This window comes from Corapipo altera, unplaced genomic scaffold (genome assembly GCF_003945725.1).
Source record: "Corapipo altera isolate COAL_440 unplaced genomic scaffold, ASM394572v1 24b, whole genome shotgun sequence".
NCBI lineage: Eukaryota > Metazoa > Chordata > Aves > Passeriformes > Pipridae > Corapipo > Corapipo altera.
This window is the reverse complement of record NW_020884888.1, coordinates 12,489,581-12,508,381: the sequence shown is the minus strand read 5'-3', so window position 1 is coordinate 12,508,381 and position 18,801 is coordinate 12,489,581. Positions and strand designations below refer to the sequence as shown.

Genomic DNA, 18,801 nt, shown 5'->3' with positions numbered 1-18,801 from the left:
ATATGTTGATCTATTCAGATTTTAAAAATCAATAACCAAACTTAGTTGAAGAGACATAGTAAGTGCTTCTATGCTTTTAAACACCGTAAGTTTTACTAGGACTTTTTCAACATTTCTTGCTAGTGAACAGTTGCTATACATGTTCAATAAATGATTAAATGAATGGCACTTATACCACAATAATCAAAGAATAATCAAACAAAGAGTTTAGCAGGAATTAAACTAGTAAGGAACAAAAACAGAATTAGAACATTTTATGAATATATTTAATGACTATGCACTAAAAGCAAATTAAAACTTATTCTAAAAGCACTTCAAAAAAGATCTAGCAATCTTTAACAAGCTTTTATTCACCAGTCTATTTTCACAAGCTCTTTAGAGGCTTGTTTATTTTATATTGTAGGTAATACTAATCTAATATTTAAATGATCCTCTACCAGTCTTTCAGCATTAATTTACTATTCAATACAGAGCTCATCACAAGCAATATACTTAGAGCCAGTTCAAAAATGCTCAAGAGACAAATCCAAACAATCACCAATAGTCAATTCCAACAAAAATTAATAATAATCCACCTCACATCCCAAGAAATTATAATTTCATATGCTTAAAATACACATAAAAATAAACAAACTATAGTACAGTAGTTGAAAGTCCACTGAAAATGTCTATTGCGGATGAAGGAAAAGATTAGTCACGTACCACCATTAGTACCAGATGGATAATTAGGGACTGAATACAACAGGAATACAAAGATTAGTGCAGGTAAATATACAGAACAAAGACAGTAAAAAAATGGTTGGAAATATTGAGAAATTATCTCAGAGTACAACAAAATGGATGAAATTTTAAAATACCACTATATTAACTTTTATATTACTCATACTTGGGAGAAATATTCAAAGCAAATCAAGCACCTTAAAGACTCAGACTGAAACAGGATGCTGACCAAGGTGGTTATAAAAACACCAAGACTGTCATGAACATGTTTAATAAAACCCCTCACAGTTACAGACATGGCTGCAAGATGAATCCTGGATTCTAAACATCCACCAAAAGTAATACTTTGTAGCACATAAATAATTTTTTTGCTCTCCACATTTGGTATTGTCTGCTTTTTTTAACAGCTTGATATTTGAAATACCAAAAATATTATATCCCGCCCTCTATTAAACAATCTCTCTTCTCCACAATCCTTATTTTTCAAGGAAAATTAATGACCTTACATCCACAACAGGAAAAGTAGAATAAAATTAGCAGATAACAAAGCTATCAACCATTTTGCTCTGAATCATGTGACGGGGCACAGCGGTGCCAACCGGCTGGCAGAGGAAGGCAACTGGAGAAGGTGGCCCTTGCCTCTGCTGCATGCCCTTTCTTCTGTGAGCCCCAGGCAGCCTGCACAGATCCCATGCCCGAGTGGGTCCCCAGGCAAGGAAGAAATTACGTGCTGCACGAAAGAGCACGTAATACCGGAAATGCAGAGGGGAAAAAAAGAACAAAACAAAAGGGAGAGTAGGTAGAAAATGACTAAATTTAATGTGCTGCATTTTGGACGAGACATGCCTGTTACTGCTGTTAAAAATAAACAAACAATTAAATAGTCTAGATTTGTCTCCCTTCTAGCATGTTTATGGTAGTTACAGGAAATTCTATCATATCATGGGAAATGTTTCCATAACTGAGGAAATTTATATCGCATTTGAATAAAGGTGTTTTGGAAACAAATTGACTGCATGTCTTTTAGCTTGCCTATGCTGTGCTCAATTGCTAGTTTTTTGAGGAACTATTGCAGTAAGGGACTATCAAAATACCGTGTGATTTTAACTGAGATGTGTTGATTTTGTCCTTAATTAGGGTCAGTGTGACCTAGGTCATGGTAAACATCTCCAAGCGTTAATGATGACAGGAAAATTCATTCACAAGTTAGAGTCAAATTTCCCCTACGTTAAGAGAAACGAATCCATCTGGATTTTAAAGCGCAGGTATAGCAGGATCAAAGCGGATGCAGAAAGGCCCCTCAGAAACTCTGTGATAGATGAGCAGAAACAGATTTTGCTTTCCTTCTTTCTGTGCTGCTTTCAGACGCTGTCAAAGGCAATTACCATCAACACTTGCAGCATGGGGAGGGAGCCAAAAATCTTTATGAGAATTGTCAGGTGAGGAACATAATATTGATCTCAGCAACACTGGCACCAGAGGATCCTTGCAGCTCCTTCTGGCTTTGTAATCTACATAGCAGCCTTTACTTCTGCTTGAACAGCACATTTAAGACCCTAAGGTACTTTCTGGCCTTGGACAAGTAAAGAGTTATAATGATTTCCAGGCTCATCTGATGATAAAACACACCTCATGTTTTAGGTGAAAAGTAATTAAAATTCCCTACAGTGCAGGTAGAGACAACAAACAAACAATAAAAAAACCCATTAAGTTATATTGATTTTTTGAAAACTTTAGAAAGCAGGATGATTTTTTTTTTATGTACCATATGAAAGATCCTAAAATACATAATGATATTCATCAGATCTGTTGAGAATAGACAAGAATATGGCCAAACATATTCCAGATCCACTCCAGATCTGAGTTTGCAATAACTCTCCTCATGCTACAAACTTTATACAGGATGTTTGAAATCAAACTGTGTGACCTCGAATATTAAAATCAGCATTTAATCAGTAAGGAAATTGAATAAATGGAGGTATGCAGCATAATGATACTTGAAAGGACTTCAGATAAATCAGCACGACTTCAAGAGTCAAAGCCAGAGAGACACAGGTCAGCTCTTCTGAATCCCAAAGTAACATACTGTGGTACTTTGGCACTGATGAAACATTATCACTGCTCTAACCTTTGAAAACAGAATTTTAAAATAGTTCTGTAACTGAATACAGCTTTGGATTTATTTTCTGTTTTTATCCATCTCAACAAACTTCTTAAAAAGTAGAACAGAATTAACTTCTGTTAAATGTCTTCTAATTCGATTCGTTACAACACTGTAGGGAAAAGGGAAAACCAAACCACCCAAAACAACTGAACAGGCAGAGCTGGCTGTCACAGTACAGTATTAATCATATTTGTTGTACTATTTCCAAAAGCTTACTTATGTAAATGTAACACTGCAGGAGATTTACCAACTATTAAAAATATCTAGGTATTTAAAAATAAATTATTTTTCCATGTATATTATGGTTTAGCACTGTCCCTTTCCACAGCTAAAATGCTGTAAACGGCAGTAAAAGAAAAATGAACATCCACAGTCTCAATCTATGTAGGAGGTACATACACTACTTGTTTGTCCAAGCCTATTCTGCTCCTCCAGATAGTCTGACTTTCAGAGGCAGTGCTGTGTTCATGTGCTCTGTGTTTTAAGCTGTGACTAACCAAACTTTATGGTCTGTTGCTCACATCATGACAAAGTACATGAAGTTGATGAAGAAACAGAATTTGTGGAAAGAAGACTTCTACACTTTAATACAGGCTTATAAAAAGGTCCTGTGATATTCAGATGTGTTTAATTGCAGCTGGACTCACTGAACCAAAATGGAAGGTACTTCTATGCAAACTTAACAAAAAAACCCTTGCTAACTACAGCTGCAATACAACACTGTAATCCACAGACTTTGATTTATTACTAAAATAATGAGTAGAAGAGGGGAAAAATATATTTATCTATATCATGTAAATATCATATATATAATCTTGCATATTATATACATACACACATACATGCACTAATACTGTCAAGACCTTGTATAATAGAAAACATTTTATCACTGCTAAACTGCTGAATACCACAGAGTATACCAAAAACTTTCCCTGAAAAATACTGAAACTATCTCATATCCATAATATGAACAGATTTGCAATTCTGAGTTCAAGAAAATATGTATGAGTTTCAAGCCATACACACTGCAGTTCTACTTTGATCCATGTCTTGGGTACTTGTTAAGGGAAGACTCTAATAAATGAAACATAACCCCCCTTTGAGGCACTGCTTATTGCTCTTTTGTGAACTGACTTTGTCAGGATGAAGTACAATATCCATAATGCATTCTGAAAATTTTCTTATCAGCAGCTACACAATTATCATTGCCTTCTTTTGGCATCCAGTTAGTGAGATGATATCTAAAACATCATTCAGATACACTGCAATTTTTCTTTTTTTTTTTTTTTTTTTAATTCATGTCCATTTATATGTCCTTTTGATGAACACATGTTTTAAACAGGAATAGAGTTATCTTAGAAAAAACAGAAATATCAAATTGTTCCTCCTGGTCTAGAAAGGATTCTCTACCTGCTCCTAAGTACAGATATTCATTTCCTACATCCCTAGTAGTATGGGTATAGAAGAATATAATTTTTAATATTTGGCTTCTTAAATTGGCATTGTTAAAAAAAATAATCCAATAAGTAACAACCCTGCAGAAACAATTCTAACTGCTCAGGTTTTAGCATGATACAGTATAACCATAGTCACTATTTTCTCCTTTAGAATTATTTTTAGTACAAGCAGACCTCAACATTTTATCTTCTGACATGAAAAGCAAACATATTTATTTCTCTTACTTCACCTTAATAAATGCTTAACAGTTCTTTTGAACCTCCTTTGGAAACTACAGAATCATGTGCATTTTGTTAAGCAAAATGTTCTGAGTCTTCACCTCAAAATTGCATGGGTCAGGTCACAGATTTTTAATTTCCTTCACTAGTAACATTTCAGCTAATTTGTGCTTGCTTTGAGCATCAGGCTCACCATTTTTTTCCTCTTTATTCAGGGTCATCAGAATTTACATGACCTACTTCCTTACTAAACAAGCATTTATGAAGTATTAATGGATTTTCTCTTATAGACTGTGCTTTCATACTGTGTAAGGAAAAACTTTCAGATCAGAGAAAGGCAACAAGGAAGATCAAAGGTATAGAATGGCTTCTAAGTAAGGAAAGATAAATAATTTTCAATCCTCCAGCCTGGGAAATTATAGGAGAGGTGTGACAGAGGTTTATAATATCATAAATGATCTGAAGAGGGTGAACTGAGCTCAACTGTTCAGCCTTTTCCAATATAAGAATTTGGGGGATGTAAACAGATGACAGGTTTGAAACAAACAAAAGATGATTCTTCCTACAATGCAGTTAAGCTGCTGAATGCTTTGTCACAAGAAGCTGCCAAGCAAGATACAGTATACTGAGGGATTAGAAAAAAATCCCTAAATTAAAATTTTAAAAAGGCCCAGCTAGGTTGAAAAAAAGTATGAAACAGGTTTGTAAGAAACAATAAATAAGAAATAAGGTAAAAATGGACTTCAAACAAAGGTGTGAGGGAAGTAGAAAGAAAAAATAAATCATGGGAGAAAACTTCCAGCAATTCACAAGGAAAAAATTGAATTTGGAAGGCTAAAATGACAGACTTCACAGATAACAGAATGTGTAGGGTTGGAAGAGACTACAGTAGGGCATCTGATTCAAACTCTCTGTTTAAGAAGGATCATCCTAGAGTACATGTCACAGGACTGCATACAGACAGTTCTTGAATATCTCCAGACTTTTGACTTTGCTACTTTAAAGTCAATACAAACCAAAGGGTCCCACTTTCAGAGCTATCAACATGATGGCCCACAGTCCTAGTTTTCAAGAGGGAAGGATTTATTTTTCTTTCTATAGTGCAAAAAAAGTCAATTTAACTGCAAACACTGCAACTGCAAAAGAGCACCCCAGATACAGAGAAGCACCATCTTGAAGCAGTTAAATCCAACTCTTTCCCTACCTCTTAGCTCCTCAGTTCTCTGAGATATCCCAATGTCTCACATCAAATCATCCCAACTGAGCCTTGCATGACTGAGAATCTGAACAACACTATCTTCCTTGTGTTGTTTTCACAAACTAATTAACAGGTACTACAATTTTTTAATAAGAACAGAAGGAATCATTTCAGATATTTTAGAGATGGAAAGAGCATTCACTACTGTAAATCCCTTTTCAAAAGCTGTATTAGTTCAATCTTTCTCGAAAAATTATCACAACCTTTCTGGCTGGACTCTAACACTGAGCTCACCTCTGTTCTTTACCCTTACATTTCTTTTGGTGACAGTGAAGAGGAAAAAAAATGTACACTGCCACCTGAATGCTCAATGTGTCTCTAGGGACAGCATTCTCTGCTCTGGCAGTTGGCATCAGAAAGGCCTTTCTTTTCTCTTAGCACCCCGAGTGACTTCCTACAGCAGTCCTTCACTGTCAGATATCATTTCAGTTCAGTAATTATGGAACAGTATTTCCACACTTACTCTTTTTTAACTCTGGTATTATTGTGGTTGCCTGGAACTCTGACACTGATCAGCAAATGTGATCAGTGAAAAATCAATTACCTCATCATGCAGTAATACATATGCCTGCAACTCCCAGAAGGAGATATTAAAGTTTTACATTTTCTCACGATGACCATGTCTTATGGATTCAGGCTTACCATATCCCACAGGAGAATAGGAAGGGAAGAGATGCCCAGCAAAGAAATTGCCCCCATGTTATACACTGCAAAGTTATTAAAATCTAATCTTCATCAAGTTCACCAAAAAAACCCACTTCCTACACAAAAGTCATAATGCTGTTTACAAACATATGGAATTCTATTTGAAAATATGTGGCTCTGCTTTATGTTGGAGGTTGCTGAACCTTGTAGCCTGACAAAGGCAAAGCTGCTACAGCACCACATTCCCATATCCATCCAGTTGCGAAGCGTATGGGCACACCTACATGCAACACATATATACCATATACCCAAAGCCAATCACCCAGATCAATTCAGACTGAAAAAAACACAAGACCAAAACAGCACTTGGGCAAACACAAGCTGCACCAACTTTCTGATCCTGCTCCCCTCATCGGCTGACCAGTATGAAAGCAATTTAGTACAAAACACATACACAGATACATTATATCCCTCCAGTAACTGGCGACAGATATGTGATCTGTTCAACAGCCAGCCTCTGGATCACTCACCCACCTGCATAAACAGATCTGTCTCTGGTTTAGCTTGGACTCCTGGTTACCTCCAGCAATCAAACCATACAGCCTCTAGCCTCTCCAGTATCCATCCCAGACTTACAGCCTCATCTTCCACTCACCAGCTAGTGTGGCCTGACCAGTGATCACGCATGCTGAGACATACACCCACAAAATATATATGCAGTACAGTCTTTCCAGCTGCCTCAGCTCTCGAGCCCCTCTGAGCCACATCCCCCTTGAGTACCAGCTGGCACTTAGACCTCTCCATTCTCTCCATCTGCTCCACTACAGACACCTGGGACCCTGCGACACCCCTGCACACACAGACATGTACATGGAAACAGCATAGGTATGTCCCTTCATCTAGCTAGGAGTGGAGGTTGAGAAGAAGATAGGACAGGCAGTGTAGGTCAGGGATAGGGCATGGCCAGATAACTGTACTGATCAGCAGCCCATTAACAAGTGATCAACCCCTTTTATTGCCTTATTTCTTTATTCTCCCTCACCTGTGTCTCCTCCAAACCACTATGATCCCTCCCTTCCCTCACCTTTGGTTCCTCCCCTAAATATCCCATCCTAAGACTTGTGCAACCCAAAAATAGCCCTATCCCTGCATCCACTAATGAGACCCACGGCCTGCTGGGAGCGACCCCCTCTATCTGTAGAGTGAGCTAGGAAGCCATTCACATTGACTCGCCTGGCTGCTGGTTGTCACTCCTAGACACTTACTGTGACAGCCTAGCAAGGAGCTTGGGCAGGGTGTTCAATTTGCTCTGAGTAATTTACTGGGGTTCCTCTGTTATTGTTTCCCTGCTCCTTCGTAGTTTTGCAGATTAGCTTTTAATCAACTCTGACCCAACAGCTGATCCAATCTAAGTCAGTGGAGTTTGGAAAGCACAGACAATGGACATCCGCAGCAGGTTGAGACAAGGAAAATATCCAAATCTCTTGTGAAAGCAAGGGCACAGTTTTTCCAGAGAGGACAGCTGGTTGCAGCTGCAATGATTAGCTCAATAATAGTATGAGAAGGACTGAAGTCACCGCTGGGGCTACTCCAGCAGGCCTTAACATGGCTCTCCAGCACACCTTCTGCTGCCTAACTGTGGTCTCCGCCTATCAGAAGAGGGAAAGTAGCAGAGCTCTGCCATCAGCATCAGTTTCTCATTCAAGACCTGCAACAAGTGATTCAAATGCAGAGCTGGGTTTAACACCAGCTGAGGAAAGGAGTGTTGCAAAGTGGGATCTTTATTTGTACTCTGCTCTAACCTAGAGGGAGGTTACTGACAAAGCCCAGGACTGATGACACAGGTAAGTCCAGGGAATATAGAGAACATGTTCACAAAGGTTAGTGCTTGCTCCCCCACTGCCCCAGGCAGGCCAGCTATGCTTGTGTTCAACCCTTGGATTTAGGAATATTTTTAGCAAATGCAGCTGAATTTCAACAGAAGCTGAAATAACGTAGTTGAGAGAAAATAGCTAGATAATGACTTAAGGGACTACGTCTGTACCATGTGCAGGGGATTCTGAAGTGACTCGGTCAATACCGGCATCATCTCTGCATTCAGAGATCATCAGTGCAGCATCAATAAACTGAACTGAGGTGAGAAACATTCACTGTCTAAGTGACTAGATAGCAGGAAAAAAAAGGTGTCATTGCTCATGACTGCAAACAAAAATATGAACAGCAAATGAAGCAAACTCTTAGAGCAAATAATAGAGAACATTACTAAAGCTGCCTTATTACCCATGTTTCAACTTTTCAGTATTCTACTTTCTATTTATTAACATTTATGCTTTGGTCTCCATTTTTTGCATAGATAATTTACTCTGTTTCTTCTCTGTCTCCTTATCGTTTTTGCTGCATGTTCTTTTTTATATATCTTGGCCATTTCTCCTCTTTTAAGACTTTCGAATTGTTATCCTATGCTTATTTTAATAAGCAGAAGTGTGTATGGGGGTAGTGGTGCAAGACAAGCCCTAGGGCTCTTAACCAACCTAAGTGGATTTGATGTTATGAAATTAATTAAACATGACAAATGAGTGGATCTAAATAGCATGTTAGGGCAAAAGAATCGGAGTTGGAATGCCACCACTTCACTGCCCTGTTAGACTCAGAGGACACTGTCACTACAGCAACAGCGTCTCTGGGTGTCACACAGGGAGCATATCATCTCCTCTCTCCGTTTCTGCCCGCTGGCCCGTGTGTGAGTTGCCTGGAGAAGGCAGATCACCTGGGAGCATTGCTCGTTGTCACTATGGGTTGTTATTTCCACAGGCCAAATTTTAATGACTCTTTCCACAGGGCAAGTACCATGCAAGCATCCAAAACATCTCTCACAGAGAGAACAGGTGTGTGTACATGAAGGTCAGTATCAGGCAGCATTCAGAGACCACCAGTAAAACCCCAGTAGATTTCCATCAGAAGCTAAAACTCTGTGGGGAAATGAAAAGACTATGAATCCTGGAAAGAACAACTTTAGAAGCGAGTCCGTCACAGCAGCAGCTCTCCAAGATCGAGTGGAGTGGAAAAACACCGATGATTCGCCTTTTTATTGTACAGTTTTCCCTTGGACTATGTAACCATGCGGCCCCCCACACACAGCGCCATGTTGTCTCCTCTCCCTGAACCAGCCCCCGTGCCTGCACAAGCAGTATTAGTTGTCTCATCCGCTTCTCCCCAATCTCTGGCTCGTTATTGGACTTCGGTCCTCCTGTATCCCCCATTGGTTAGCAGAGCCCTTAAGCCACTCTCTTTCCCCCAGACCTTGGCCCAATCACGTTCCTCCTTCTAAGTCCTCCCCCGGAGACCTTAAAACCCCACGGGAGTTTCAAATAAACCACTTTTTGCCCTGGAATCCAGAGAAGAGACTCGGTGGCTCTTTCCTCCTACCAAAGGGGGACCATGCCACTGAGACCCTCTCCAAGAAACCACAAGTGAAGAGTCGTAACCATCAATTCTGTTAAAACTCTATCTCATCACCTACATTCTAAAGGAAACAGGATTATTGCACATCTCATATTTCCATTCAGAGTGTGAAGCTCTCTCACACAAGCTGCTGCAAATCTCCTTGAATAATCTCAACAGTGTTACTAAAAGTACATATGTGAGTAAATGCTCATCAGGACAGTCTTGTCTGATTACATCTCCATGAGTCTTTGGACAAAGTGTGGCAAATAACGCTGGTAAATAGGATGGACAAATCCTGCTGTGGTTAGCCTGAATAAATGTTTCTGTGACAGAGACGCTGCTAACCTAAGATCATGCAGAGTGAGACAAAGAAGATTATTCAAATGTGGCCCTTGGAAATCTTTTAAACAAACGAGCAAATCTCTTCAGAGCAAAACCTGGTTTATCTCTTCAGAGCAAAACTCAGTTTTGGCTTCTAAAAGACAAAAGTGTGTCTATGTTGAGGAAGTCAAAATCTCCTGCTTCAGAAATTTGCTATTCATTTGCATGGGAACTGACTGAAACAATTTCCCCTAGTTTAAAATTGATCCAATGAACTTTTAAGTTCCTCTTTTCATCCTCTTCCGTAGTAGCACATAGTGGCAACAATTGTTAGAAGGACAGGTACTGGGATCTTGAATAGCTACTATTTTGCAAGCATGGAAGTCTTCCCACTTATAGGATCAAAGGAACTAATTATTCTTGCTTAAGAGAGAGAAAATTTTCTCTGGGTCAGATTAGTAAATATTGATAAGGATGTAGAGGGCAACAGCCCCTTTCTTTAGCGTTGAGAACAAACATGTGGTGGGATCCTTTAGGGTGATTTTGCTCAGGTGTTTGTTTCTTGTCCTGCTGAGGCCTCAGTCACTGACCACCTATCAGCCTTAGTTATGGGCATCCATAACCTGTTGAATCTTCTGCAGAACTATACTGTTTCAACATTGATAAGTCTTAATTATTTGTTAAAACAGTGTAGAGAGCTGTGGATTAACTGTGCTATTGTGTATCTAAAGACACAGAAGCTGGTCTAATGTTCAGATTCAGACATCTCTGCACATCTTGTGTTTCCAGAGCAGCATAAGTGCTTTCACACAGCCTGAATTCCCAATGCCTCTGAACCTGAGCTAGCTCAGTACAGAGCCAGCTTGATTACTTCTGACCTGTGTTCTTGCGGCTTCTGAGCTGACAGACTGCCACACATCTGTGAGAAAATACAAAGGGACAAAGAAATTAAAGAAAATAAAACTGCAAATAGATTAATGAATGTAACTTTATGTCTGATAAACCACAGCCTATGCTGTTGCAGACTTCTGCAATCAAAACTGAAACACATAGAATGAAACCAGTTAACAGTGGAGGAGCCAAACACCAATTGTCACTAATACTGTCCCACTTACTCAGAAACAGGTAAGAGCTAGCAGAGTACAGGCAGGTGACCTTTCCAGCAAATATGCAGCATAGAGTCTTTAGTATACCCAGAACCAGTCTAAACTGACAGCAGATAAACATGATTTATTACACATGACTAGTGAGAGGCACAGGAAAGACATGATTCCTTCTCAGGCCCACACAGAAGAAATAATGATGGCATTCACTGGGCATTCAGGAACACATGTACCTTGAAAGGGGAAGGCATATGCAGAGCAATTACCAAAGGTGCAATCCCTGTAAAGAATTAGGAATTCACAGACGCACAGAATCACCAGTCCAACCCTCCACCTAACACTACGGCTGTAACCCTTAATAGACTAAACCATATCACCCAGCACCAGATCCAGATTTCCTTCACGGTTTGCAGATGATGTCCTCCAGCTGTTTCTCTGCTGGTAAACCAGAGTAGAAGGCAGTTTTGAGCTCCATGATCATCACTTCTGTATAGCTGTTATCTTGCTCAATAGCACCATTTCAGTCAGGGTCAACCAACATTTTCCCAGAGCCTCAACATGTTTTAGGGGGCAGAATATGTCAGGAATTACTTGGAGAAAGTTGACACTTGACAACCCTGTTTGGGGAAGGAAGAAGAGGTGGGAGACTAGGAAGGTAAACAAAAGCTGTGCTCCAGGATCAGAGAACAGCTCCCCTTTTACCAGCAGCAAAGCTGGAGCTGCTCAGAAAAAAAATAACATGTGGCAGAATTTTACCTTGTTTGCATCTGGCCTACACATACTTATTTGGTACCTGATTCCATCACACACAGCACCAACAAGATTTGCACTTAAGAGGCTGTAGTTAAGGCAGTTCTCTTTTACTGAAACACACTGAGGACCAATACATGCAGAGTGGGCTGAGGGAAACAAGGGCTATCCAAGGACTTGCATGACCACGCACTGACAGGAATGCACAGTACAAATTTTGGAAGATAACTGGAACAGGAATGACTTCTGCTTCACCAGCAGCTTAGCACTGGGGGATGGCAGGATCTTAGACAACAAATAGAAAGACCACATCCTAGCGCAAGTGTCTACAAACAGATGGGGTTTTGAACTACTGCAAGGGAGGCATCTCAGCTGGATTCTGACTTGCCAAAGGCTTCTCTACACAACAAGTGTTTGTGCTCCCAATCCCTCTTACTTTATACTGCACTAAAAGTGGCTCAGTGGATGAGGAAATGTATCCACATATTGATAGTGAAAAACCTTTTTTTTCAACTGAATTCTTGAATGTAACACATAGGGTTGGATGATAATTCTGTGAGTACATAAAATGACAAAGCATTATGTCTAGAGTGAGTATCACTAAGAATCTAATGCTTCAGCTTCAATAAGAGGAGAAGTAAGTTACAATAAATTTGACAAATAATACCAAGCTGTAAAAGTACTATGCAACTGAAAAGGCTGGGCAATGTCTGGGAAAATGGAAACAAATCAGCCAAACTAACTCAACTGAAGGATTAAGATTCTTTACTCAAGACAAATTATCTGGACAGACAGTACTGCAAAATTCTGAATGTATGGATTTAATCTTTCACTGGTAAGTTATTATTTACATTGTCATCCTTAAAAGGATATGGAACACAATTCCCTTGAAAAGGTATGCCGTACAAGTGAGAGCTTGGTTGCTGCTGAAGCCTAGAAGTACTGGGATTTTCAAACAACTTTTTACATTTTTGGAGGTATAGCAGCCTCAAGATTGAGCATTCTGACATAGACATTTTATAATTTCATGAACGCACTGAAGTACTGGGTACTTGTTCAACAAATTAATTTATATTCTGGAAAATTAAAATTTCTAAAAGAAATTGTCATTTTTAGGATAATAACTGCAAGCAAAAGCAGTATAAAAGTGATAAACAAATACAGAGATGAAATTCATTGCTGTTAAAAATATTAACTTATATGGAATTGGCACAAATGTCCATCTGACACTTTCAGTGAAGCTTAAGAATCGATGCTAACTGGAGATGTTTCTATGATGTTTTTCTTCCATGCTTTGATGATTTCTTACACATCGCACCAGAACTATTTTCTATGCATTTCTTAGATGCTGATTTTGGACTCCAGGTAAATGCTGCTTATGAAAGCCCAGAACTGCCTGCACACGATTGCATATCACAACGCAATTCTAAGACTTTGCTGAATCTTCCTTCATACTAAGTATTACAGGTCTTCCCTTTACAGCCTTAGGGACTTTACGGCAGATGTTCACATTCTCCATGTTAATGCTTCAATACTCTGAAACACAATTATGTATTCTCCTATGTGTCTATACTCTTGTAGGCAAGTGGGTTCTTCACAAGTATATCAAAACTGTACCGATTGTCTTAAAAAAATCAGTGAAACCCAAAGTACATCCACTGATTGTAAAAATTAGTTAAAAAACCCACAGCAGATGGCTTTTTAATATCTGCCTAGATTTAAGCATAAAATCAAGAGTAAAGAAATGTGCAATAATAAAAACTATGACTAATGTATTGCTATGCAGGACATAGCATTCCTCTCTCTAACTGGCTTGCAGCTGCTGTGCAACATGGTGAGCTACACTGCTGCCAGTGTGGGGACAGCAAAGGGAAAAAGGCACCAGGTATGGGAGACTGGCAGTTGCTGCTGCAAGAAATACAGCCTCCCTCCTTTGACGGCAGTCACTGCCCTCCATACTTGCAGCAGGGTCAACAGCAACTCATGTCATGTAACTGTGCAAGAGAAAGCAAGAGTTGTTTAAGTTGCATTACCTTCAGGAGTAATTGTTCCCTATCTCCTCCAAAAAAAGGTATTCAAGGAAGAAGGATATTTTCAACCCACAGTAACAGCTTCTAGCCATTTAGACTACTAAAATTCCTATGTGTTTTAAGAGTTTCACTGTGCAGCCATACAGCCTTAGGGGTTATACAGCAATGAATGTACTTAAAGACATGGTCTTTTTTCCCAGCCTTTTTTTAATAAACGGGATTTTTTCTTACACTATGTGATAACAGCATAAACCAACTTCTGTTTCTGAGCCCCAGAGCTGTACATTTTCTTCTTTTAATAGCCAGTGAATGCTGATGCTTTTTATTTTTATTTTGCTGCTATGCCACTCTATTACATAAAACATTTTACGTAAATACCATTACCTGTTAAAGATATTCAGTTAACAGATGAGTTTAAATCAGTGGTCTAAACATAAGGTATATGCCTATGTGTTGCATGTGGATTAGAACATCTAAATGTATATTACAGATGACATATCAAAGTGGTCCATCTTTGAAAATTCTCCTTCACTTCTGATTATGAGCTTTTGGTATAATTTGTTTCAAGATCTGTAGTGACTAAGAAATTGGTAATTATTTTTTTAATAAAACCACATTCCATTTTCAATCCACTGTTGTTTGGTTCATTTGGTGTTTTTTTCCTGAATAGGCCATAGCCATTTATTTTTTATTTTGTAACAGGAGACCTCAGGCTAGCTGATAGCAAATGCACAAGATCTTGTGGATGTAGCCTTGGAATTGCCCAAACACTCCCGAAAATAAATTTTTCACTTAGCATTTGGTTTTTGCCCACCAGGACAAAACATTATCTTAAGAATTACCCAGACTGCCAGATCACACAAACAAAGGCCTTCATACAGGTTGTTACAAATTCTTTCTTTTTGATATATGCATTCTTGAACAGAGTCCAAAACCAATATAAAATTGTATGTATGTATGTACTCATGCATTCTGCCTAATTGCAATTTTGTGCCTCTAAAAGGAACTCCTTTTACAGTGCTGCAAGAAGGTGCCAAAAAAAATCCCCCCAAAAAGTTTGTAGTGATTTAGCTAAAGTTTGGAAAACACTTAGCCACAGCTCACAGAAACAGATTGCAAGAGCAATGAAACTGCTTGTTGAGAAAGTAAAACTAAAAGACTAAAATAAAAATATCATATTCCTCACATAAAACATGGGGGAAAAGAAAAACGGAAGCTTACACGATGTTTAATTATTTTGGTTAGCTCTTTTTTTAACAAATTGAGAACAAAATTACCTCTAATGATAATATCAAGACATTATGAGATCAGAATGGCTGAGCAGTTGATAGTAGAGCAGGAAAAACACAAGTATTTGATTAGAATCTGTTCTGGTTTAGGGAAAAACAGGTTATGTGTTTATAGCAAGAGATGGCAGTTAAATACTTTTCATTCCAGGAATAACCGAAAGAGATGTTAAAGTTGTGAAAGTCTTCTGAGCCAAATGCCTTAACACCATAATTTGACTTATGTTCGCTTACAGCAGTCCTGAAGCACACAGAACAACATCCCCTGTTTGGCAGTAGGATCCTCACCTGGAAAGAGGGGGCAGAGTCCCAGATTCAAGACCGTGTGCCTTGTAAAGGTTAGGATTAAAATTTCAACAGAAAAAAAAACCCAAAACCCACATACACTGTTATTTTTTCATAAACCAAAGCTGGAACACAGGACTCTTTTTCCCCCTTCCTGTCATAGATTCCACAGCTGTGCATTAAATTCCCCACAGAACTGCACAGGGAGACTAACTGGGTATTTTACTGTAGAGTCTGTGTCTCTGTGCTGAGCACACAGCACACTAACCCCTTTGTAGATCCGGCCCTCTATTAGCATTTGGCAGTGCTGCAGCTGCTCCTGGCGTGCTCCTCTAAGGCTAATGCCTACGTTGCAAGAAAGATGATGATGAAGCACAAGTGAGGACACAAAAAAAAAACTATGAAAGTGATGAAAGGTTTAGCTAGTGCAAAAGCAGGCAAGTCATTTATTTTACTGACAAAAAGGTTATGAGGCAAATTCATGATAGTCTAGAAGTACTCTCATGGGAGAAACAGAAATTGGATACTATTGGGTCTGTCAGCCTACTGGCCAAAAAAATGAGATCCAGAAGCTGGATGCCAAGACTAGACAAATTCCTACTAGGAACGATGAACGAAATTTCAACATGGACAGTCAACAACCATGGAAAAAACATGAAGGCTTCTGGATGCGCATCTCCATCACTGCCAATTTTTAAAATCAAGGTGGATTCCCTCTTCCCAAAAGACATGCATAGGTCAAACAGACTAGTTCATGTAACCAATAAGAGAGTTTGTTGAAGGATTCTTTATCCCAGCAGGAGGCTTTTATCTCAGTATCTCTAACTGAAACCAACACTGGGTAATCAAGAGCATTCTAAACTTTCCAGCTTTAGTGAAGCCACTTTTTGGACGTAAAATCTTACAGAGGACAACAAAAGGAATGACAAAACCAGTAAGATGGGCTCTGCCAAATCTCAATGCTTCTGAACATCGATTTTTCTCTACTGATAGGCTGAAGCTATGATTAACTTTCAAAATGCTATGAGTTGCTAATCAGAGTAACTAAAAAATGGTGAAAAATTGAAGATGGTCCAGCAGAGGACCTGATATAAGAAAACAAGGCTGAAAGAACGTTTGTTCAGACGAGAAGAGAAAGCTCAGAGAAGATATAATCAAAGTCTTGCAACACATAGACAACAATTATAAAGGAGATACAGGTACTCTTTACAGAAGGATACTTGCTATATATATGAGGTATATATGTTATATCAAATTGAGGTATACCATTGACAAATATTATTTCTCTCTTTTAATGTAATCTATATGTCTAATCTAAGCTCTTATTTGTGGTCTCACTTTTCAAAAGCAAAGAACACAAAACAAACAATTTTTGCTTACACTCCAAAGTATAAACAAAAGTAATCTAAAAGTGTACAGAGGGCAAATGAAATGAAATGAGATAGTGTCATTTAATCCCTTCCACACAGTCGAAAGAATGTAGTGCACTTAGTACTTCCAGTAACTGCCAAGCTATTGGTAACATCTAACACATTTTACAAAGACAGAATACAAAATTGAGAACAACCTGGAAATTAAATACTCTTAACAGATCGCTGAAAGACTTTCACTCTTTCTGAATGAAACCAGAAGTTACAGAAGAGATGAAAGACACTAATTGTACATCACAGACCATAATTTATTTCTTTTGATTCTGTAGACATGAGGTGTCTTAAGATACAACATCTTCTGAAAGTGCTGTTTTAGGTACATCAAATGTGAATAGTTTAGAAAGATAGGCAAGAAAAGTAAATAATTTTTGCAAACAGCAAGTTTAACCCAAAATAGTTTTAGAGAAGGAATGACAAACATTAATGATTTAGCAGTATATCCATGCCCAGAATAAAAGCCACAGGTTGACATAAAACAAAGAATAACATTCTCCCTGATTTACTCCACTACAAATATCAATAACTGTATTACTGAATTATTAAAATACTATATTAACTGCAGATCTTGCTTAACATACAGCGCAACTTTGCAACCTCCACAAAAAACCAAAACTAATCCAAATCAGCAAGAGAAGAGCAAACCTACTTTTCTCATAATTTAAAATTTCTACAGAGAATTACATCTTAGATCATATTTTGTTTACCAGATTTCAATTTCAGTATTCCATAGAACACAGATCTGCAGCCGTGTCTGGAAATAAAATGTATTTTCCTGAACAATTTACAAGGCAGGACTTCTGTAAAATCACTGCAATTTCGAAGATATCCTTTACGGCACAATATTTTCCAAAGTAAGTCTCAAGTAACTTAAAAGATAAGTAGAAACTACTATTTGCTTCATTCTTAATGCTATTCACAATAAACAGTATCATGCCTGTCTTTCTTGTTCTAATAATATGCTTATAAAAATGTGTTTACTTTAAGGTTTTAGTAGCATTTTTATGCAAAAGTTAAAATAATTGTTTCCCTAAGATTGCATAACTATATCAAAAAGCTAAACCCAAGTATTTGTTTTTCAAAATGAAATCTAAATGTTTCCTTAAAAATAGATTTCTATCAATGACAGCTGGGATTGTCACAATACTACAACTAAAACTGCAACATTTCACCATTTAAAAGACTTTCTGCAAAAGAGCAAGGAAAAACAACTCCTAATATTTGGACTTTCACGTATTATTAATCTGCACTATGTCACATAGCAGATTATCAGATTTGAGTTACAATCCCAAACCCAACTGCAAACACATATGGATTCCCTAAATGTCATGGAGTCTAGAGTCAATCACTGGGCACAAACAGGACGAGGCTGTAAAATTCCTATTAATGGCTGAGAATTACAAAAGGAGAAGATCTACAGCAGACTTGGAGAGGGCAATGTCTTCACAGCAGATCTTTAACCCAGTAGACCTCAGGGTATTCAAAGGAACAATGTTCTTTTTTTGAATCAAAGATAACACTTTGATGCCTGGATAAAATCCTTGGTCTTGCAAGCTATGTTTTAATAAGATGAGGACAGGAACAAAGTGGTTTACAAATCAGAGGGGTAACGCATCTACCACAATACAGCTCCATCACATAGTTTTTCAAGCAAGTAAGTTTTTACATTGGTGAGAGCTACGAGGTTGTAGG

The 18,801-nt window shown here is 38.3% G+C and overlaps 1 protein-coding gene across 1 annotated transcript in view; it reads right to left on the bottom strand.

Moving 5' to 3' along the window:
• The window catches only part of ADCY2 (adenylate cyclase 2), a 211,637-nt gene that overhangs the window by 126,400 nt on the left and 66,436 nt on the right, over positions 1-18,801 (bottom strand). The gene's annotated exons all lie outside the window — the stretch shown is intronic.